Source organism: Carcharodon carcharias, chromosome 9, assembly GCF_017639515.1.
Source record: "Carcharodon carcharias isolate sCarCar2 chromosome 9, sCarCar2.pri, whole genome shotgun sequence".
In the NCBI taxonomy this organism is placed as follows: Eukaryota; Metazoa; Chordata; class Chondrichthyes; order Lamniformes; family Lamnidae; genus Carcharodon; species Carcharodon carcharias.
The window spans coordinates 1,913,214-1,937,082 of NC_054475.1; positions in this window are offsets into that span (position 1 = coordinate 1,913,214).

The window sequence follows — 23,869 nt, forward strand, 5'->3', positions numbered from 1 at the left end:
CTTGAGTTCAATTAAAGCTACTCTGAATGTATATTGTCTAATAGTTACTTTAGACCCAGTTTTGAATTCCAGTATTTTAAGGAAGAACAGATGTAACTTGAACGTCATGAAGAACATTCTATTGCACAATATTTTTATTATTTTCCTGAATTTTCTAAAGGCTCTGACTCAAGCCAAGTGACTTATATAAACAGTTCTACTAGATTTTACTTGCTCAACAAGTTCCAATAAACAAGTGAGACAAATGATGAGTTATTCTGTTTTTCTTTTGATAATATTGGTTTGAGGAAGAAGTCAGGAGAAAATCCAATTTTTGTTTGAAATTGTAACATTCCTTTAAACAGGCAACAAGACATCATTTAAAAGGTAGCACTGGCAACAATCCAAGACAGCTTCGTTTAGGTTGTGAGTTCTAATTCCTATTGCAGGGCTTGAATTCACAATTATTAGGCCCAAGCCTGTACTGCATAATCAATCTAGGTGCTTTGTAACCCATTAGCTAATTAGTGTTGTGGAACACAACCATATACAGTAGGAATATATTAGGTTGAGTCCCTTGTCAATGCTGAATTTAGTAACCTCAGCAAAGACAGGAGTTAAACTTAGTGAAGAAACTTTAGTGAAGTGAGGGAAAATCAGTGAGGGGAATGGTTATGTACTGACCCCTGCTGTGCAATATGCAGATGAGGATATAAATTAAGACAAGACACAATTATGGTCAATTGGGATTCTCCCATGATTAATGAGTTTACTTGTGATGCTCACCCACCCCCCCCAAACACCACCCCCATCCACTCCCCTGTCACATCTCATACATGAAACATGGTTACCTCAGTGACATGTTGGATGATGCTTATCAGAGGGTTAAACTTATCGCCCATTCAGAATGAATGGTCTGAATATCAGAAAGCCTGAAACAAGAACGGACCATTTGACCCATTCTATCATCAACTTGTCCCATCCTCTCCTAAACATTACCTATTTAATCACTACTTTTAGGTTCACTGGCTTCTCTTCACCCCCCTGAGAAAGTCGATCCATTTTGTTAATAACCTTGTATTCCTTAATCTCCCTTAATAGATTTTGATTCTAAAGATGCTGCTTGACTTTGAGTCAATTTCCTTTGTTGTGTCTGATCCATCAACTTGTGGGAGTTAGGTAACTTTTTCCAACACATAAACATGCTTAAGACTTGTGAATTCTTTAGCCCTCTGTTGATTTTCCAAGTTAATTAGCTTATTTACTTCAACTTGTCTATACCTTTAAAGGATTCTATCCTCTCCCCACTTGATCATAGTTCTGCTGTCAAAAATTAGTTTAGTCACTTGACCTTTTCTTCAAGTCTTAGTTCCCTAAGAGCTGGAATGAGTCTGAGTCTATCCACTCTCCTCAGAATGTTTTCATAATGCAGCTATATCCTCTTCGAGGTAGGATGATCAACATCACATGCCATGTTGCCATGTTCCTGAATTTGGTCTCCCCAATGATCTGTAGAATGTCAGTATGAATTGTTGGAATCCAACATCTTCCAGTCAATATCTGATTGTCCTCATGGCTAATTGTATCAGCTGACAAAATACGTTCATGGCACGATTAATAATCACTCTTAAATTATTTTCTGTTTCAGTTTTTATGAATGGAGACAATTTCAATTTCCCATGTCTTTAGTTACCCATCTTATATCCATTTGCTCTATAATTACACACATTAAAATCTACATGCCATACCATACTCCATAATTGGTCTAATTTCCTTGAATATAATCATAGAATCATAGAAACAGCACAACAGAAGGAGGCTCTTTGGCCCATTGTGCCTGTGGCTGGTTCTTTGAAAGAACGATTGTGCTTAGTTTGTGCCCAGCTTTCAATATCCTCTCTGCTCATTACCCACGTAGTCTTATGCATCGGTAAATGACTACAGACACCCTGTTCTATGTCATGCACAACGACTACAATCGGCAAGGACCCCAAATGAAATCTGTGGAATATCATCGATGACTTTTTCCCAGGCAGACCATTTTTCATCTTTATCCACCTTTTCCTCATCCATTCTGTAAGTATTAATCTCCCCGGCACATTCCTGGAACTGGACCCCAGCATGAATCAGGGTCTTCAGAAAAGGACTGCAGAAAATTGAGGGTTTTTTTCTTAATACAATCAAATGTAAATCAAAGAGGATGGTTAGGCATGTCAGTTTTGTACCTTTGTATCTCAGTTGGCAGAGTGACAGCTAAAACTTTCAATTCATTTTAAAAATATGGAGGGCAGGATCTTGTTGATGTGTCAGGGTCTCGTCAGCCGACAGCCAGTGAGAGACCCACACTACCTCTTTTTGAGAAAGCCCATCAACCCACAGGACAGTCAGGCAATGGCGAGACCAGCGGCAGCGGTGGACCCTCCCCCTGGAATCAAGAACCGGGGTGGGGGGCAGAAATCTCGCCTACCGAGAGCTGCTAGCCAATCAGAGGCCGGCAGCTCTTGTGCTCAGCAGTGCAACTGGGAGGTCATGTCAGCTGCTGGGAAGACACACCAGGAGTCCCAGCATTGTGGAGTGAATCAGGCCATAGGTAAATAATGTGGGCTGGGGTGTTTTGTGGGGTGGGGACTGGGAGCGGAGGGGAGCAGGGGGGATCGGCAGCAAGGGCAACGGAGTGGCTCTCAGTGGGTCCCCCTGGTCCCCAATGTCCCTCGATCAGGCACTGAGTGCTTTTCATGAAGGGACCCCACCACCCTTACAGCCCCACCGGAGATGACAAGCTGACCACACAGTTTTAGTTGCCGTACTCGCCGCATGGTGACAGGTCCACCCACCGCTGGGTTAATACCAGTGGCAACAGGATGAGGCGGTCATAAAATGGCCAATTAAGGGCTTCATTTGGTAGTGGGGAGAGAAGGTCGACCATGGGCCTATCCACCCAGAAATTAAGGAGGCGGGAAGGCAGGGGGGGTTCAGGTACTCCACCACCTGGCCTAAGTACATGGCCTTCTCACCCCCAAGCTTGCCACCAGAGAGAGCAGAAGATTCCATTGTTAATCATTAGAGGGAAGAAAGAGGTGTAATGAAGGGTGAAACAAGAATGGCTAGATCTATTGATAGGATTGTAACAGATTTAATATTTAAATAATAATTAAGTTTGAGTTATGGGGCAAAAGATATGTGAGAAATAGTTGCCTTCATCAGCGGGATGGAAATGGAACAAAATTGGCCAAATGGCTGGCTGCTTTTAAGTCTCCATATTTTTCCAAAACTTTTCTCATTTTAGGTAACATGCCAATACTTCTGAAGAAAACAAGGACATTAAGGGAATGTGCTTCATGGTGCCTATAGGACAGGAGCCAAACTTCAGTCTGATAACACTGAAGAATCATGGCTTCTGCTAGTGGAAGGATGGGTGACAGTGGGGAAAGATCCACATAGACAGATGCAACTGGTAAGCAATATTATACAGGAGACTCCCTTCTTAAATAGAGCTCAGAATTTTTGCTTCAAATTTTCTCTCTGTCTTTTCTGAAGGTGCTAACTTGAGATGGAGTATGGTTCTATGGTGCTGGCCAACCATGGGTAACCCACCTAGTTAGCCGTTCTTCATATGATTGAGGGTGGATGGATAATATAAGCCAATTCCTATTCTTGCCTGATATCAACACACATACATTTCCAGCGAGATTCACTGGAAAATGACTGAAAGGAGGAACTCGGCTGAATTTAACGCTATGACACAAGGCTTAACATAATGGTCCCAAAAATCTACAATGGGGACAGCATAAGTTCTGAAATGTGTTGAGGCTCAGTGTGGGATGCTCTAACTTAGCAACACCAAGCGCTCATGCCACTAGGGAGATATACAGGGGGAAGATGATGATGTAGTGGTAATGTCACTAGACTAGTAATTTCAAGGCCTAGGCTAATGCTCTGGGGACATGGGTTCAAATCCCACCTTAGAAGTTGGTGGAATTTAAATTCAACTAATAAAATCTGGAATTAAAAACTAGTTTCAGTAATTGTGACTAATGCGCTTTAGGGAAGGGAATCTGCCATCCTTACCTGGTCTGGCCTCCATGTGACTCCAGACCCACAGTGACATGAGTTCTTGTTGTCTTTCAGTTCTCAGATGTTGTTAATAATCACACTTTAAGTTTGTGAAGATCAGAAACTCTTTATATTTAATTTTGCCATGCTGTTTGGGACAGACTGGTGCAGCTGTGAAATACGGTCCCCTGAAACACTTACAAATAACACATTAATTCCTAGCTGGTAGTTCCTAGCTATTTACAGGTGTTTACAGATAATACAATATATAACATTCCTCTTTCTATAAAACGCAATGCCCCTATCATTAAATTTTAAAAGCTAAAGGTAATCAATTGACTTTTGGAAATGAACTGAACCCCTTCTTAGAGTTTTTTATAGTGTGTATTCTCTTCTAAAATATTAATCACAGTATCACTAAGATGTTGTGCCTCCATCTTGTAGATTTGGCATTCGTTGTTCTTACTGGTATTGATCTTATAGACAATGTCGTGCATGTTGTCCTTGGTGTTGCAGAAGTCGTGTTTGCTGTTGCTAATGTTGCCTCATCACCTGGTGATGTTTCTGTTGCTTTTACTGGTCTTTTCCATGTTTCCAATCTGGTGTAGGTCAAATACAGATTCTGTTTCTCCTCATTCGCTTACTGGTTTCGGTCTCAGTTACATATGATCTTGGTGTCTCGGTTTCAGCAACAACTTTTGCTGGGCTCCAGGTTTACATGATTGGATCCTGTACATGTACACTTTGCTCTTTCAACAGCTCAGGTAGGGATTTAGCATGTTGGTTGAAGTGCTGACCTCCTCTTTCTTGTGCTTCAGTGAGTTGTTGTCTCACTTTCTCCTGGTCACTTGGAGAATCTATTTTGCTAGACAGAGTCATCCTATATTTTCTTCCATTCAGCAACTCTGCAAGTGATTCATGTCAGCCTTGAGAGGTGTGGATCGGAGTGACAATAAAGCAACTTTTGGGCCTTCCATTATCGCTCAACGTTTCACAAAGTTTCTCTTGACCACCTGGGCGTCTCTTTCTATAAACCCAAGTCCTCAAGTGTAATGATGATGAGGTGATGATGTTGAACCCATACTCTTCAGCAAATTTCTTAATTGCCCTGGATATGAACTGGGTTCCATTTTAACATATTAATCTTTCAGGAATTCCCTTGCTCAGTGAACAGAACTCATACCGCTGAGATGATTGTTTTGGCTCTCAAGTCTTTCACCTTCCAGATAAAAGGAAACTTCAAGTAGTAGTCTGCGACTATGAGATAATATTCTTGATTGTGAATAAATCAGCTCCAACAGTAAGCCATGGTCTGGGTGGTACTTCAGTACCTATCATCTCCTTTTTCTGTGTACAGCCGACAGAAGTGATAGACCAGTACTGCCAAATTGCTGTGTCATATCAGGCCATCCCTCGGTAGCTTGCTTTTTGAGTTTGATTAAACTCCTGCTGTGTGACTCTGACTATTGGTATTCCATATCTTCTTTCTTCAGCTCCTGTAGGTTCCTGTGCGCTTGGATATATGCGGTACGAACGAGCTCATGTATTGGATCAAGCAAAGGAAACTTCTTAACTCTCTCTTATCTCTTGGGGCTCCATTCCAGAGATAGCCATGATTCTGTCAGAACTAGGCTTGACTCTGTAAGGTGTGCACACCATTCTGAAGAACAGGCTTTCTGTCACTTTCACTATTAAGTTGATCCCAGTTTTCCTGGTTCTCTCCATGGCCTCATGTAGATTGTATTCATGACCTTTTTCATCTACACCATATATCAGGGTATTGTCTGCAATGCCGACTGTTCCTTTGCATTCCCTGTATGTCTTGTGTATTTTCTGCTGGAACATATCCAGGTTCACTTTAGTGGTTTGATACAGCTGATGACTTGCTAGGCCATTTCAGAGTCAGCGACATTGCTGTGAGTCTGGAGTCACATGTAGGACCGACCAGGTAAGATGGCAGATTCCCTTCCCTAAAGGACATTAATGAACCAGATGGGTTTTTCTGACAATCGACAATGGTTTTAATCTGCCGTGGTGGGATTTGAACCCGGGTCCCCAGAGCATCACCATGGATCTTTGGATCACTAGTCCAGTGACAATACCACTATGCTGCTGCCTCCCCCAAATGGGTGTACTCTCTTGAACCCTCAGGGTCACTTCCTTTACTCATGGTTTGCTGAGATAATCTGCAGCTCTTCACAGCTGCTCAACCCCAGGCTAACAGGACCATCTGTTTCAGAGACGCAGGACATACTGTAAACATCTTTGCCTTTGTGTGTCTCTCTGAATTAGGTTGTTCCTGGCCGTCAAATCACAGCTTCCCTGTATGCTGTTAGCGTGACGTTGTTTGGTTTCAGAACACCTTTCTATGGACAAGCATTTTCTTACAAATACTCAATTGGCTCACCTAATTCCTGTCTGAGGCTTTGAAATTCATACCAAAAAATCTGATGATTCGATTCTGGCTGCAGATGGTTGCTGAATTTTTCAAGAATTTTGCCTGGGTCTTTGCTGTCCTCTTCAGTAAGCTCCCAGCTGGTAAGTAAGTTTAATCCAATATCCCCTGCCCACAAAAGGATATAACTGACCCTCTCTTCATTGCTGGCGCATCTTAGGAAACTACTGAATGTCAGTCTGTACTTCTGTTTAAACTTCGCAAATGCCTCTATGACATCAAGAGCTTCCCAATTCATAATAAGCTGTGGCTGTGCATTCATTGCTGCGCCGTTCAACACTTCTCTTTGTCTTTTCATGCCTCACTACTTTTTTATTCAGGCACTAATATGGATCGATTTTCCAAATAAGCACTATATTAATTTCAAATGCTTTAGGTTTACTCAGGGACGCTTGCTGCCACCATGCTATGTGCTGCTGTTGTCTTTTGGTACTCAAATGTTGTGAATAATCACATTTAAAGTTTGTAAATATCAGAAAGTCTTTATTTTTAATTTTGCCATGCTGCCTGGTACTAACTTTAGTGCAGCTGTGAAATGTGGGCCCCTGAAACACATATATAACACATTAGTTCCTAGCTATTTACAGATATTTACAGATAATATAACATCATATAACACACACTCTTAACCGCCCTTTGAAATAGCCTAGCAAGTCACACAGTTCAAGGGGAAATTAGGGACGGGCAACAAATGCTGGCTTTCCCAGCAACCCCATAAATGAATAAAGAAAACATATCTAGGAGGGCTGAATAGTCAAGATGAATTGTGCACAACCCTGTGGGGGAAGCAGTGACACAGCCACCATGGAAAGAATAATTTGAGTTCTCAAAACGACACACTTGCCACCATCATTCTTCGAGAGGCTTATAGGAGACTTTTATTTGTTTCCCCACAGCTGTGTCAGCTCTCACCTATCAGCTATCCTCAATTGACTTGCTCGACCAAACAGCACAATAGATGCTCCTGCCACGCACCAGTGTCTCTCTCTCTCTGTAGGTATTCTGCGTACTGCATTTTTGTGAATGCAATTCATTTCTGAGCCTATATGGCAAAACATAGTAGAACATGATGGGGAAGGGGAGAGGCAGGAACATCTAGTTCAGAACACAAAGGGATACTATTTCACAACCCTTAATTTATATTATTATTTGTATTGTGTGAAGAGGGTACACAGGTGTAGCTGTTATTTTACTGTGCTAGTAATCTAGAGAATATGAGTACAAATCCCATTGACATCAGTAAAAGTGACTAGGAAACAATTTTGACTGTTATTAAAAACCCAACTGGCTCACCAACGTCTTTAAAGAAGGAAAGCTGCTGTACTTAACTGGTCTGGGATTTCAGTCCTGAAACCAATGTGCATGAATCTTAACTGCACCTTGAAGTGGCTCACTTGTATCAATACCTTCTCAGGGCAACTAGGGATTGTCAATAAATGCTTGCCTTGTCAGTGATGCCCTAGAAATAACTTTAAACCTTAGAAATTGGGCAATCTTCCCACTTGACAAAATGTAGGACACTCAGAATGTTTACTAAGGGAGGGAGCCGGTGTGGGAGGAATGTATTTCTGGAGCCAGAAGGAGAATTAATCATTTAAAAACTTACTTTTGAGGTTTATGGAGTGGTTAGGACACTCAATGCCAAGAACCAATGGGCAGAGCATGCACATTCCAACAATAACTTTAACATAGTAAAATTCACAGGAGCCTTATCAAACGTTGTTGATTGCTACTGCAAAATCTCATCAGGAAATCGGATAGTCACTTCAAGGAAATAAAAATGCAGGTTTATGGGAATAGAGTGTGGGAATGGGACTGGCTGACTGGATTGCTCTAAAGAGAGCTGGCATGCATAAGAAGGGCAGATTGACCTCCTTCTCTGCCATAATGACTCAATGAGCTGAATCTTACCCCAGGCTTTGGGACCATGGTGTTGGTGCAAAACGCGGGTGCTGACCCTGTACTTGGTGGGCAGCGGAATGCATAATTGTCTGCCTGTGGGCTTGCCATCCAATTAAAGACAATGGGTGGGTTCCTGATGCTTCTGGACCAATCAGAGGGCCGGCTGCTCTGCAGATTCAGCAGCAACACCAGGAGAGGCAACCGATGCTGAGGCAGACAGGCAGAGTCACTGCCCTTAACATCAAGGCAGCATTTGATGAATGTGGCACCAAAAAGTACTGGAAAAATTGAAGTCAATGAGCATAAAGGGGAAAACTCTCCACTGGTTGCAGTCATACCGAGCACTAAGGAAGATGATTGTATTGCTGAAAAGAAAGATGGTTGTATTGCAGAGAGAAAGAGCAGGTCCACAAATTGTGCCTGTTTCAGCTAAACAGAATAAGTGACAGCCATTCGCTGACTCATTCCTTAGGGCAATGCCTTGACCAATCAGCGGCAAGCTGTCGAGTTTAAATTGCAAACAATGCTTGGCAGTTAACTGTCAGTCACCATCAATTGGTGCATTCTCCATGGCAACACCTCTACCAATCAGAGTCCACTTGCCAACCAATCAGCACTCTCTTCCTTTACAGCATAAATTTTTGTTTTCCTCTTATGTTGGTATTCCTGCAAAGCGTCCTGATGAGTGCAAGGTGAAAAGCTTTGGCATGTCTCTTTTTTCAGCAATACTCCAGTTCTGTACTACCAAACAACTAGAAGATGGTTCTAATTGTTGGAGGTCAATCATCTCAGTCACTGTGACTTGACACTGTTTGTAGACCAAATGCTAAAAGTCCACCTTAACAGCTTGTCTGTGTCCAATTATTTTTAAAGTATTCACCTAAAGTTAATAATATGATATACATGTACTGGGCATGAGGGGTTGATAAGTGGCAAGTAACATTCATGTCACACAAGTGCCAGAAATGACCATTTCCAACAACAGAGAATCTACCTATCTGTCTTTGGCATTACCAATGGGCAGAATCCCCTATAGCATCTTCAGCTGTTTTATCAATGACATCCCTTAATTAAAAGGACAGAAGTGGGGTTGTTCACAGATGATGGCGTATTGTGATATTGTCACTGGACATATGAGGAGAGATTGAGTCGTTTAGGATTATATTCACTGGAGTTCAAAAGAATGAGGGGGGATCTCACAGAAACCTATAAAATTCTAACAGGACTAGACAGGGTAGATGCAGGAAGGATGTTCCTGGTGTTGGGGGAGTCCAGAACCAGGGGTCACAGTCTGAGGATACGGAATGGACTATTTAGGACTGAGATGAGGAGAAATTTCTTCACCCAGAGAGTGGTGAGACTGTGGAATTCACTACCACAGAAAGTAGTTGAGGCCAAAACATTGTATGTTTTCAAGAAGGAGTTAGATATAGCTCTTGGGGCGAAAGGGACCAAAGAGTATGGGGAGAAAGCTATTGAGTTGGATGATCCGCCATGATCATGATGAATGGCGGAGCAGGCTCAAAGGGCCGAATGGCCTACTCCTGCTCCTAGTTTCTATGTTTCTATTCTGACAGTAACTACACTTCAAAACTGCATCATGGGCTATAAAGTGCCTTAGAACGTATTATCATCATGAAAGGTGCTATACAAATGCAAATCATCCTTCTTTCTACATAATAATTTAATCTCAACCTTCCTTTGCAGCAGATTTATACATTGTGCATTTTATGGCACACTGCTGCTACTCTGATAAAAATCACCCAATATTTCAGTGGCATAGATCATCCATTAGCACATTATGTAAAATGTCAATTGTTCTATTCCATTTTAAGAGCAGCCTGGCTGCCAGGAAGCTAAATGAAGTTAAGCTCCTCTTGTTATTATTGCAACTGACATTTTATTTCCTAGTTGAAGCATTCTGGGTTAATATCTTGCTACGGATTGTGCCACATTTATTAACTCTACAGTGCGATCGCACTTCAGTAATATGGGGCGGGATGGTTGTTCGGACTTGCCGTGAAAGTCACCATCAAATAAAACAATGCCAAGAAGATAACATGTAGAGATTTTTTTGGCTGCGATTCTCATGTGGTGACTAAGTTGGTTGTCGGTTAGTCAAGCTTTGTTTATTATTTTTGGCGTGATTTTACTCCCTTCATTTAATTAAAAGCATGTAATAAACCGGTTGAAAAAAACAGGTTAGGGAGATACATTTTAACAAGCAAGCAACTGGCATCAGGACAGGACATTACAGAACATATATTGGGGGTGGATCTACTTAAATGTCTAGATTCCACTCTCCCAGCCCTCCCAAAAGCTCAGGCTGCTTTTTGGCCTCTCGATTCATTGGCGTTTAAGGGCAGATCTAATTCTCCATAACAGTATCAGTGAGCACATATAGCATGCATAGAACAGGTTATTAGCTGTGGCTGTCCTCACTGCTGGCTCTTAAACCACTTAGATCCTAAAAGGACAAGTCTAATGTTTTATTAATATCCCTGTTGCAGTTATTTGTTTTTAAATAATTGAATAGCATTCATTTATTTGAATCCTAGTTGAAACCTTAGTGAGTAAGCACAGCACATAACGATTATAGCCCTAACTTTCCTAGACTAACTTCAAAACCTCAAAATGATGAACAAACTCATAATTTATGTCTCCATTTTAATAACGTTGCTTTTGTTGGCAAGTTGATAGGATGAAGTGAATAAAATAGAGAGCGAGGTGGATTCTGTAGCACATTAAATATTGGCATAGGCCGAATTGCTTGAGTCTGCTGTAAATTATCTGTAATTGTTTGGGACACAAATTAATAGTCACGAACACTCGTACTTATTAAAATTTCACCGCAATAAAATCTTCTCCAGATTATTGATGTGGAATTCCCTTCTTAATCAACTAACTGTACATTAGATTCTGATTCTTGATCCATTCCAGTAATTGTAAAGTTAGCATTAATATGTCTTTACATTTCTCCTCACTCTCTCATCCACAAATTCATATGAACAAATTGGGAACAAAATTGTATGTCTCGCTCCCATCAGATTTTGGCCTAATGCACATTTTACAATATTAATGAGCCAATTTCCATGCTTAAATGATTTCCATATGGTCAGCTTGCTCTTACTCTCATTAATGTACGTTGTGTTCAACATGATACAGATCCCCGACTGTTTGCAATTCTCTTCCCCAAGAGATCAGTGGAGGGCTGGGTCATTGAATATATTCAAAGCTGAGTTAAACAGATTTGAGATTGACAAGGGAGTCAGGATTATGGGAGGCAGGCTGGAAAGTGGAGTGAAGGCCTCAATCAGATCAACCATGATCTCACTGAATGGCGGAGCAGGTTCGAGGGGCCGAATGGCCTACTCCTGATCTTATTTCTTATGTTCTTATGTTCAAGATGGCTGGTTAAGAATGGGCTTGAAGGGTTCCAAGATTAAGAAGGTTGGTTCATACATCGGTGACCAAATGCACTGAAGAACATCATGAGGCCATGAACTTGCCAACCGTGGGCAGGGGTGAAATAGAGATCTGAAGCTTTCTTCTGGGTGCAACTGAGGATTGATGCCAAAACTGTGCCCATTTTGTTAATGTACCCACAAGGTTGCTCCCAATTGTTTTAGAATACACCTGAACTTCAAATCGGCATAAATCAGCATGAAGAATCAGCAAGGAAACGCTACAAGCATATTTCTTCTTTAAGTTTAAATTCATTTAACCAATCATTCACGCACTTCAGGCACAGCAGGTTTAGGAAGCTACAATCAGGGACGTTTTTCAATTTTTAACGTGACATATTTAGACCATGAAAAATGGATTAAAAGAAACAGAAAAATTAGCAGATGGTTTCAATGAGGGTCGATTTATTTTTTAAATTGCAATTAAAAGATCTGGAAAATGACCTTGGGCAGGATATTTGGCTGGAAAATGATCTGGAAAATGATCTGGAAAATGACCTGGAAAATGACCTTGGGCAGGATATTTGGCTGGTTCACTGCATCCCCCACAGCAGGTCCTGCCACAGCGGAGCTGAAAAACCCCTGTCCTTGTTTCCTGCTGTGCCTGAAAATCTAAGACAAACACAACTGGAGAATTCTCACATTCAAGAGCCTGAATTGTGACCAGTTTTTGACAGACAGATGTAAAAATCCAGGATTCTTGGGCATGTTATTTTGTGCATAACTCACTTACCCTAGAGTTCTGTGATCTTTTTAAACCACATAATCTGTTTCAAATCAAATTACCTGACGGACTCAGGTGCAACCTTCTGGTCTTTAAAACGCAGTCAAGGGTTGGGGTCATTTCCGGTCCTGACCCTGCAACTGGCAGTCGTTGCGGCCGCCTGAGATTTTCTTGGCTGCAGCCCAAGTAAAAGTCCTCCTCAGGGTTTGCCACCCACGTAAGGATGGTAGGTGTGTCCTTGAGACTGCAGGCCCAATCAAAGATTACTGTCTCTGTGGGAGGGGACTGCAAGGGCACCTCCATCTCGAGGCACCCTCTAAGGAGAGGCACTAAATCTAATTAAATGAAAATGACCAAAGCTGCCGGACGACCCCATGGACCTCCCCAGGATGGCCGGCAGCCAACAGCTGGGATCTACTGTTGGCTGCAGCTCCGGTGGGGGGAATTAAAATAGGTGGACTGGCAGGGTCTCAAGGCCAGTCTCTGGCAAGCTGCCTCCAGGCACTTGCTAGGCTTGGCCCTCAGGCAGGGCTCTTGTCTGTCACTGGGAAGACCCAGGCAGTGCCTCCAATCAGCCCATTTAACTGTGGGCTGCCAGGCGGTGTCACTGTCAGTGCTGACCCACCTGTGGGGAGATCACCCCCAAAGGACTGGGAAGATTACACCCAGAGAGATATTTCACAGGGCTCCAGCTTGTGAAATCAGTCACAATCAGTTATGTAGGAAAACATTGCATTGGCATTGCACTGATAGGCAGTGAGGGCCTCTTTGTGGTACTGAGAGTGCAGTGGGCCTGAATTAACATATGTGACAGACAAAATTACACTGATTTATACGACCTCTTCTCTTGCATACAGAGGAAGCAGCTCATATGCCTCTCTGAATAAACATCATAATCTTTAAATCTGGGCTCAGCTCCTTTCCAAAAAATAATTAGACAAATTAGGCATCCAATCAACAGACCAGCTGAATGGGAATGGGGAGGAATTTGATCTTAATACACACTGAGCCTGCTTCTTTCTTCACAAATGTATTCATTCAGCTGCATTGTCCACATCCCTCCTTTTCCCTCGCCCACTAAGATGAGTTTCCTCCAAGGTTCCTCTTCCCCAATACCCAAAAAATTACATCTGTCTTTTTCCTAATCTACTCCCTTCATGTCCTATCTGATCTCATCTTGTCCATGAGACCCACCTCCTGCTCTAAATCGCTGACCACCCAGCTTCTCTTTTTGGGTACCCAATGCCAACTGATATTTTAAATGGTTCTCTTTCAAATCTGCCATCATTGCCACCGTCACCAAAAACCCACCCTTGACCCCTCTGTTCTCCAAAAAACATTAATTGACTGGAGATGGGACCTCTGCTCCTCACTTGGGGTGAAGTCCCACCTCAGAGAGTTCCCGGCCAATCAGATCGACCAGCAGCTCCTTATGCCCAGCAGCATCAGAAGCTGCAGAGGACAGGACTGGGACAAAGGGGAGAGAGAGGGGAAGACCGAGGGGTAGAGTGAGAGGGAAAGAGGGAGTGCGAGGTAGAGACCAAGAGAAACAGGGAGGGAAAGTAGAGAGAGAGAGAAATGGAAGGAGGGAGGGAGGGGTGGAGAGGGACAGGAGAAGGTAGGGGTAGAGAGAGATGGAGGGAGGGAGTAAGGGGTAGAGAGAGAAAAAGAGGAAGGGAGTGGTAGATAGAGACGGATGGAGGGGTAGATAGATAGAGAAGAATGGAGGGATAGAGAGAAAGAGACCATTACAGGGAGGGTAAAGACAGAGAGGAAGGGAGTGGTAGAGAGAGAGGAAGGGACGGGTAGAGAGAGAAAATGTGGAAGGGGTAGAGGGAAAGGTAGGGACTGGTAGAGAAAGAGGGAGGGCAGGAGGGAGGGGTAGGGAGAAAAAGAGGGAGGGAGGGCAGAGAGAGTGAGGCAGGGGTAGAGAGAGAGATAGGGAGGAGTAGAAAGAGGGAATAGAAAGAGAGGTAAGGTAGAAAGAGAAAGATAGAAGGAGGGGTAGAGAGAGAGGGGATGGAGAGAGGTAGAGGGGTAGAGTGAGAGGGAGGGGTGTATATATAGAGAGATAGGGAGGGGTAGAGATAGAGGGAGGAAGGGATAGAGAGAGGTAAAGAGTGGTAGAAAGAGAGAAGGCAGGAAGGAAGGGTAGAGAGAGAGAGGGAGTGGTAGAGAGAGAGAGAAGGAGGGAAGTAGGCAGGTAGAGAGAGGGGAAGGGGTAGAGAGAAATAGGGCTAGAGAGAGAGAGAAGGGGGGTGGTTGAGAGAGAGAAGCAGAGGGAGGGAGGGGTAGAGAGAGAGAGACAGAGAGGGTGGGCAGAGAGAGTGAGAGGCGGATGGGTAGAGAGGGAGGGATAGAGAGGGTAGAGGGAGGGGTAGAGCCAGGGAGAGACAGAGGGAGGGCTAGACAGATAGACAGAGAGAGAGGCAGGGATATGGAGAGAGATAGGGAGGGGTAGAAAGAGGGATTAGAGAGAGAGATAGAGGTAGGGGTAGAAAGAGAAAGAGAGGGAAGGGCAGAGAGAGAGGGAAGGGCAGGGAGAGAAATGGAGGGAAAGGTAGCGAGAGAGGCAGGGAGTGCAAGAGAGAGAGGAAGGGAGGGAGGGAGGGGTAGAGAGAGAGGGTGGGGTAGAGAGAGTGAGAGCGGGGTAGAAAGACAGAGAAAGAGGGGCAGAGAGAGAGGGAGTGATACATATAGATAGAGAGGGGGTAGAGAGATAGGGAGGGATAGAGGGAGGGTAGAGATAGAGAGAGACAGGGGAGGGCTAGAGAGACAGAGAAAGAGGCAGGGATAGAGAATAAGATAGGGAGGGGTAAAGAGAGAGAGAGGGGGGAGAGAGAGAGAAGGTGGGGTAGAAAGAGAGAGAGGGAGGGTTAGAGAGAGAGAGAGGGGGAGGTAGAGAGAAATGGTGGGGTAGAGAGAGGGGTTGGGAGAGAGGAGGGTGTATGGAGAGAGAGAGAGGGATAGAGAGAGAGAGGGTAGAGAGAGAGAGAAAGAGGGGTAGAGAGAGAGGAAGGTATATAAAGAGAGTGAGGGAGGGATAGCGAAAGAGAGGTAGAGAGAGAGAGAGAGGGAGTGGTAGAATGAGAGATAGAGAGAAAGGAGGGGTAAAGGGAGAGAGACGGACAGAGGGCCTGAGAGGGAGAGGGAGAGGTAGAGAGAGAGAATGAGAGGAAGGGAGGGGTAGAGAGAGAGGGAGGGCGGGAAGTAGAGGGGTAGAGAGAGTGAGGGGTAGAGAGAGAGAGAAAGGGAGGGGAAGAGAGAGAGAGAAGCAGAGAAAGGGAGGGGTAGAGAGGGGAGGATGGGTAGAGAGAGAGAGCAAGAGTGAGAAGTACAGAGAAAGAGGGGGGAGGGGTAGTGAAAGAGCGAAGAAGGGGTAGAGAGAGACAGAGAGGTAGAAAGAGAAAGAAGGAGAGAGAGCGGGAGAGTACAGAGAGTGAGAGGGAGATGGGGAGAGAGGGAGAGAGGGAGGGAGGGCTAGAGAGAGAGAGGGAGGAGTAGAGAGAGAGAAGCAGAAGGACAGAGGGGTAAAGAGAGAGAGGAAGGGATAGCGAGACATAGAGGGTGGTAGGGAGAGAGAGAGGGAGGGATAGATGTAGAGAGAGAGAGAGGGAGGGATAGATGTAGAGAGAGGGAGGGGTTTAGAGAGAGTAAAAGGGAGTTGGGTAGAGAGGGAGAAATAGGGAGGTTAGTGAGAGGGGTAGAACAGGGAGATACAGAGGGAGGGCTAGAGGGACTGAGAGGGAGAGGCAGTTGTAGAGATACACATAGGGAGAAGTAGAGAGAGAGGGAGGAGCAGAGATTGAGAGAGGAAGGAGTAGAAAGAGAGAGAGAGGGAGGAGTAGAGAGAGCGGGATGGAGGTTAATGAAAGAGGGTGGAGCATGGGGTAGAAAGAGAAGGAAGGAGAGGTAGAGAGAGAGGTAGGGAGTGGTAGAGAGAGAGACAGAGGGAGGGCATGAAGGAGGGCTAGAAAGAGAGAGGGGTAGGGGTAGAGGGTGGTAGAGAGAGAGGGTGGGGTAGAATGAGGGTGAGGAGTAGAGAGAGAAAGAAGGGGATAAAGAAAGAGAGAGGGAGGGAGGGAAGTGTAGACAGAGAGGGAGGGGTAGAGTGTGAGAGAGGGTGGTAGAGAGAGAGAGAGGTGGAGCGGTAGAGAAAGCAAGAGCATGAGAGGGGTAGAGAGTGAGAAGGAGTGGCAGATAGAGAGAGAAGGAGGGATAGAGAGAGAGGATTTGAGATAGAGAGACGGAGGGATAGAAAGAGAGAGGGAGGGAGCGAGGGGTAGAGAGGGAGAGGGAGGGGTAGAGGGAGAGGGCGGGAGGGACGTGTAGAGAGAGAGAGGGGATGGGTAGAGAGACAGAGAGAGAGGATGTGGATGGGTAAGGAAAGAAAGGGTGTGGTAGAGAGGTACAGAGAGAGAGAGGGGGAGAGGTAGTGAGAGAGAGGGCAGAGAGAGAGCAAGGAAGGGGTCGAGAGAGAGAGGGAGGGATAGAGAAAGAGAGAGAGGGAGGGTAGAAAGAGAGAGGGAGGGCAAGAGATAGAGAGATCAAGAGGTACAAAGAGGGAGTGACAAGGGGAGGGATAGTGAGAGAGAGAGAAGGAGGGGTAGGGGAGAGACATAGAGAGGGGAGTAGTGAGAGAGAGAGAGGGAGCAGTCAAGAGAGTAAGATGAAGGGAGGAGTCAAGAGAGAGAGGGAAGGAGGGTGGGGTTGAGAGAGGGCGGGTGGAGTACAGAGAGAGAGGGGGAGGTGTAGAGAGTGCGAGAGAAAGGGAGAGGGGTAGAGGGGATGGGAGGGAGGGGTAGAGAGAGGGTTGGGGGGAGGGGATAAAGAGAAAAAGAGAGAGGGTGGGAGGGATGGGGGTAGAGAGAAAAAGAGAGAGGGTGGGAGGGATGGGGTAGAGAGAGGGAGGGGTAAGAGAGAAAGAGGGAGGGAACTACAACCAACTCCTTCTCTTACTCAGCAGCCGTGAGAATGCGAGATTGTATAAGAAACTAGTTAGGCCTCATGTGGAGAACTGCGTCCAGTTCTGGGTGCCATGCTAGAGGAAGGATGTGAAGGCATTGGTGAGAGTACAGAGGAGATTCACAAGAATGATTCCAGGGATGAAGAACTGTAGCTGTGAGGATATATTGGAGAGATTGGGCCTGTTTCCCTTGGAGAGAAGAAGGTTGAGAGGAGATTTGATAGAGATATTCAAGATCCTGAGGGGTATGGATAGGGTATATAGGGAGAAACTGTTCCCACTCAAGAGAGCATTTAGAACTCAAGAGAAGAGGTTCAAAATAATTGGCAAAAGTAGTAAAAGTGATGTGAAGATTTTTATTTCACCCAGAGGGTGGTTGGAGTCTGGAATGAACTTCCTGAGAGGGTGGTGGAGGCAGGTTCGATCGAAGTGTTCAAAAGGGAATTGGATTATTACCTGGAAAGGAAGAACATGCAAGGTTATGGGAATAAGGCAGGGAGTGGGACTCAGTAGAATGCTCTTTCTGTTCTGAGAGCGAGAGGGAAGGAGGGGTCGAGAGAGAGAGAGAGGTGTAGAGTGAAAGATAGAGAGTGAGAGGGAGGGGTAAGAGACAGAGAGAGGGAATGGTAGAGGGAGAGAGGGGAGGAGTAGTGAGAGGGGGATGGGTAGAGAGAGAGTAAGAAGTACAGAGAGAAGGGGAGGCGTAGTGAGAGAGTGAAGAAGGGGTAGAGAGTGGGGGAGAAGTAGCGAGAAAGAGAAAAAGGGAGAAGGAGAGGGAGAGGTAGAGAGAAAGATACAGAGGGTGGGAGTAGAGCTAGTGAGAGAGAGAGAAGGGTAGAGTGAGAGTGAAGAAGGTGTAGAGAGAGAGGGAGAGGTAGAGAGAGAGAGAGAGGGGGAAAGGTAGAGAGAGAGGTAGGGGTAATGAAAGCAAGAGGGAGGGGTCAAGAGAGAAAGATGGAGATAGGGGCAGAGAGAGAGGGGGAGGAATGTGTACAGAGAGAGAGGGAGGATAGAAAGAGAGAGGGAGGGGTAGGAAGAGAGGGGGAGGGGTAGGGAGAGAGAGGAGTCAAGAGAGAAAGATGGAGGGGATAGAGGGAGAGAGAGAGAAGAAGGGAAGGGTAGAGAGAGAGGGAGGGAGGTGTGCAGAGAGAGAGAGGGAGGGCTGGATAGAGATAGAGAGAGAGAGTGAGGAAAGGGTGGAGAGAGAGGGAGGAGTACTGAGAGATGGAGGGATCAAGAGAAAAATGGAGGCAAGGGTAGAGAGAGAGGGGGAGGGGTAGAGAGAGAGATAGGGAGTGGTAGGGAGAGAGAAAAGGAGGGACAGATACATATAGAGAAAGAGGGAGTTTGGAGGGAGAGAGGGGAATGGGTAGAGAGAGAGAAAGATAGGGAGGTTAGTGAGTGTAGTAGAACAGGGAGAGTTAGAGCGAGGTTAGAGGAACAGAGAGGGAGAGGCAGTGGTAGAGAGGGAGATAGGGAGGGGTAGAGAGAGCGAGGGTGGAGTAGAGATTGAGAGAGGCAGTAGAAAGAGAGAGAGAGAGGGAGGGAGGGGTAGAGAAAGAGGGAGGGGTAGTGAAAGAGGATGGAGGCAGCGGTAGAGAGAGAGGGAAGGCATGAAGGACGGAAAACATCCCCACTTCTGACCTTATGAAGGTCATTGATGAACCAGCTGAAGATGGTTGGGCCAAGGACACTACCCTGAGGAACTCCTGCAGTGATGTCCTAGAGCGGAGATGACTGACCTCCAACAACCACAACCATCTTCCTTTGTGCTGGGTGTGACTCCAGCCAGTGAAGAGTTTCCCCCTGATTCCCATTGACTCCAGTTTTGCTGGGGCTCCTTGATGCCACACTCAGTCAAATGCTGCCTTGATGTCAAGGGCAGTCACTCTCACCTCATCTCTCGTTCTCTCTCTCTCTCTACAGAAGGAGGTAGAGTGAGAGAGGGAGGGAGGGACATGTAGATAGAGAGGGAGGGGTAGAGAGTGAGAGAGGGTGGTAGAGAGAGGGGTGGAATGGTAGAGAAAGCAAGAGCGTGGGTGGGGTAGAAAGTGAGAGAGAGTGGCAGACAGAGAGAGAGGGATGGGTAAAGAGAGATACAGAGAGAAAGAGAAAGAGGGGGAAGTGTAGAGAGAGAAGGAGGGGTCAAGAGAGAAAGAGGGAGAGTGGGGTAGAGAGAGCAGGGAAAGAGGGAGGTATAGAGACAGAGATGGGATGAGTAGAGAGAGAAAGGGTGGGGTGCAGGGTAGGAAAGAAAGGGAGTGGTAGAGAGAGAGAGAGTGGGAGAGTAGAGAGAGCGCAGAAAGGGTTGAGAGAGAGAGGGAGGGTAGAAAGAGAGGGAGGGCAAGAGGTAGAGAGAGGGAGGAGGGGCAGAGTGAGGGAGGAAGTGGTAGAGAGAGGGGGAAGGGTAGAGATAGAGAGATCGAGAGGTACAGAGAGATAGTGAGAAGGGAAGGGGTAGTGAGAGAGAGCAGTAGGGAGAGAGTGAGGAAGGGAGGTTGAGATAGAGCGGGGAAGGTGTAGAGAGAGAGGCATAGGCAAGAATGGAGAGAGAAGGGAATGGATAGAGAAAAGAAGGGGTAGACAGAGAGAGAGAAAGAGGGGGTTAGTGAGAGTGAGGGAGCAGTCAAGAGAGTAAAATGGAGGGGGGGTTGAGAGAGAGAGGGAGGAAGTACAGTGAGAGAGAGGGAGGCATAGAGAGAGAGAGAGGAAGGGAGGGGTAGAGAGAGCGAGAGGCAGAGAGAGAGAGAGAGAGAGGGAGAGGGGTAGGTGGGTGGAAGGGGGTAGAGAGAATGGGAGGGAGAGTGAGAGGGAGGGGTCGAGAGATAGAGAGGGAATGATAGAGGGAGAGAGGGGGAGAGGTAGAGAGAGGGAGGATGGGTAGAGAGAGAGCGAGAGTGAGAAGTACAGAGGAAGAGGGGAGACAGGTAGTGAGAGAGTGAAGAAGGGCTAGAGAGAGAGGGAGAGGTAGAGAGAAAGAGAGACACACAGAAGGAGAGAGGGGGAGGGGTAATGAGAGAGAGGGAGGGGTCAAGAGATGGAAAGAGGGGCAGAGAGAGAGAGAGAGAGAGAGATAGGGAAGGAGGAAGGGACAGAGAGAGAGAGAGGAAGGTATACAGAGAGAGAGACAGGGGTAGAGAGAGAGGGAGGGGTAGGAAGAGATGGGGAGGTGTAGGGAGAGAAAGGGGTCAAGAAAGAAAGATGGAGGGAGGGGTAAAGGGAGAGAGAGGGAAGAAGGGAGGGGTAGAAAGAGAGCGAGGGAGGGAGGTGCACAGAGAGAGAGGGGGAGGGCTGGATAGAGAGAGAGAGAGAGAGCGGGAGAGAGAGAGAGAGGGAAGGGTTGAGAAAGAAGGAGGAGTAGTGAGAGAGGGAGGGATCAAGAGAGAAAGATGGAGGCAATGGTGCAGAGAGAGAGAAAGGGAATGAGGGGGTTAGAGAGAGAGATGGAGGGAGGTGTACACAGACAGAAAGAGGGAGGTGTAGGGACAGAAGCGGAGGGGTAGAGAGAGAGAGAGAGAGAGAGTGAGAGATGAGGTGAGATTGACTGGCCTTGACATCAAGGCAGCATTTGACCAAGTGTGGCATCAAGGAGCCCCAGCAAAACTGGAGTCAATGGGAATCAGGGGGAAACTCTTCACTGGCTGGAGTCACACCTAGCACAAAGGAAGATGGTTGTGGTTGTTGGAGGTCAGTCATCTCAGCTCCAAGACATCACTGCAGGAGTTCCTCAGGGTAGTGTCCTTGGTCCAACCATCTTCAGCTGGTTCCTCAATGACCTTCATAAGGTCAGAAGTGGGGATGTTTGCTGATTATTGCACAATGTTTAGCAACAATCGTGACTCCTCAGATACTGAAGCAGCCCATGTCCAAATGCAGCAAGACCTGGACAATATCCAGGCTTGGGCTGACAAATGGCAAGTGACATTCACGCCACACAAGTGTCAGGCAATGACCATCTCCAACAAGAGAGAATCCAACCATCGCCCCTTGATGTTCAATGGCATTACCATCACTGAATCCCACACTATCAACATCCTGTGGGCTACCATTGACCAGAAACTGAACTGGGCTAACCATATAAATACTGTGGCTACAAGAGCAGATTAGAGGCTAGGAATCATGCAACGAGTAACTCACCTCCTGACTCCCCAAAGCCTGTCCACCATCTGCAAGACACAAGTCAGGAGTGTGATGGGATACTCTCCACTTGCCTGGATGACTGCAGCTTCCAAAACACTCAAGAAGCTGGACACCATTCAGGACAAAGCTTGACTGGCATTCATTCCACAAACATTCACTCCTTCCACCACTGATGCACAGTAGCCACAGTGTGTAGCATCTACAAGATGCACTGCAGGAATTCACCAAGGCTCCTTCGACAGCACCTTCCAAACCCGCAACCACTACCATCTAGAAGGACAAGGGCAGCAGATAGATGGGAACACCACCACCTGGAACTTCCCCTCCAAGCCACTCACCATCCTGACTTGGAAATATATCACCATTCCTTCACTGTCGCTGGGTCAAAGTCCTGGAACTCCGTCCCTAACAGCACTGTGGGTGTACCTACACCACATGGACTGCAGCAGTTCAAGAAGGCAGCTCACCACCACCTTCTCAAGGGCAATTAGGGATGGGCAATAAATGCTGGCCCAGCCAGTGAAGCCCACATCCCATTAGTGAATAAAAAAAAGATACAGAGAGAGGGGGGGAGGGGTAGTGAGAGGGAGAGAGAGGGGTGGAGAGAGAGAAAGGAAGAAATAGATTGAGAGAGGGAGGGGTAAAGAGAGAGTGGGAGGGGTAGAGAGAGAGAGAGCGAGAGGGAGGGGTGGAGAGAGAGGGAGAGAGCGAGGGAGGGATATAGAGAGAGAGGGAGGGAGGGGTAGAGAGAGAGCAGGATAGAGAGGTAGAGAGAAATAGAGAGGGGAGAAGTGGAGAGGGAGAGAGAGAGAGAGTTGGAGGGGTAGAGAGAGAGGGAGGAGGAGGGATACAGAGAGAGAGAGAGTGAGAAGTACACAGAGAGACAGGGAAGGAGTAGTGAAAGAGAGAGGGGTAGAGAGAGAAAGGAAGGGGTAGAGATAGAGTGGAGGGGTAGAGAAAGAGAGTGGGGAGGGGTAAAGACAGAGAGAGACAGGGAGGGGCAGAGAGAGAGAGGTAGAGAGAAAGGGAGATGTTGGGGGGAGGGAGTGATGGAGAGAGGGGTAGAGAGAGGGAAGGGTAAAGAGGGAGAAAGGGAGGGAGGGGTAGATATAGAGAGAGGGAGGGGTCAAGAGAGATCAATGGAGGGAGGGGGTAGAGAGACAGAGAGGGATGGAAGAGTAGAGAAAGGGATGGGGAGGTAGAAAGAGAGGGAGGAGGGAGTGGTAGAGAGAGAGGGTGGGAGGGAGTGATAGACAGTGAGAGAGGGAGGGCAAGAGGGAGGTATAGAGAGAGAGAGGGAGGGAGGGATAGAGTGAGAGAGAGAGAGAGGAGGGGAAGGGTAGAGAGAGCGAGACCAATAGGTAAAGAGAAGGAGAGGCAGGGAGGGGTGGAAAGAGAGAGGGAGGGGGGGAGGAGTATAGAGAGAGAGAGGGAGGGAGGGATAGAGAGAGAAAGAGGGAGGGGTAGAAAGAGAGAAGGTGGGGTAGAGAGAGAGGGAGAGGGAAGGGTGGAGAGACGAGGAGGAGGGTAGAAAGAGTCGGGAGGAGGGAGGGGTAGAGGGAGAGGGAGTGACGGATAGAGAGATCTTTTCCTGGTCTTTCACTTTCAGACCTGAGCCTTGCTGGGATGGCTGGTCTGCTTGGGCAGGCGCAGTCTGGGTGTTGGGGATGGAGCCTTCCTGGGCTATGGTGACTCCTCCCAGCTGATGCTGACTCCTGCTGGTGGCAGAGGCTGATGTGGCCATTGAGTTGTCCAGGCCACATTGCCCACCCGGCCCTGGTTCCCGGTGAACAAGGACTCAAGATCAGCGGCCAGGTAGAGAGGGGACAGAATTTGGAGTTTGACAGGCGGGTGCACTCGGCAGGCCTTGCTGCCCGCAATCGGCCCCCGAACACGATGTCACGCTGGCCGGCCAATTAAGGCCCACCGAGTGTGAACGGCGGCTCCCCAATGGGGGGGGTGGGGGAGGGGGTCCAATGGCAACGCGGAGGTGGGTATAAAGCCAGCACAGTCAGGCTCTGGAAGGCTGCCAGTGAGGAAGACATCTTCAGTGTTGTCAGCAGGAGATTAAAAATCATGAATTCACATGTGGCTGCAGACGCCCGGTGGGGGGGAGGGCAGGTCTGGTGGTCACTCACCCCTCCGGTTTTCAGATGAGTGCCTCGCGGTCCTCCTGGAGAAGGGGG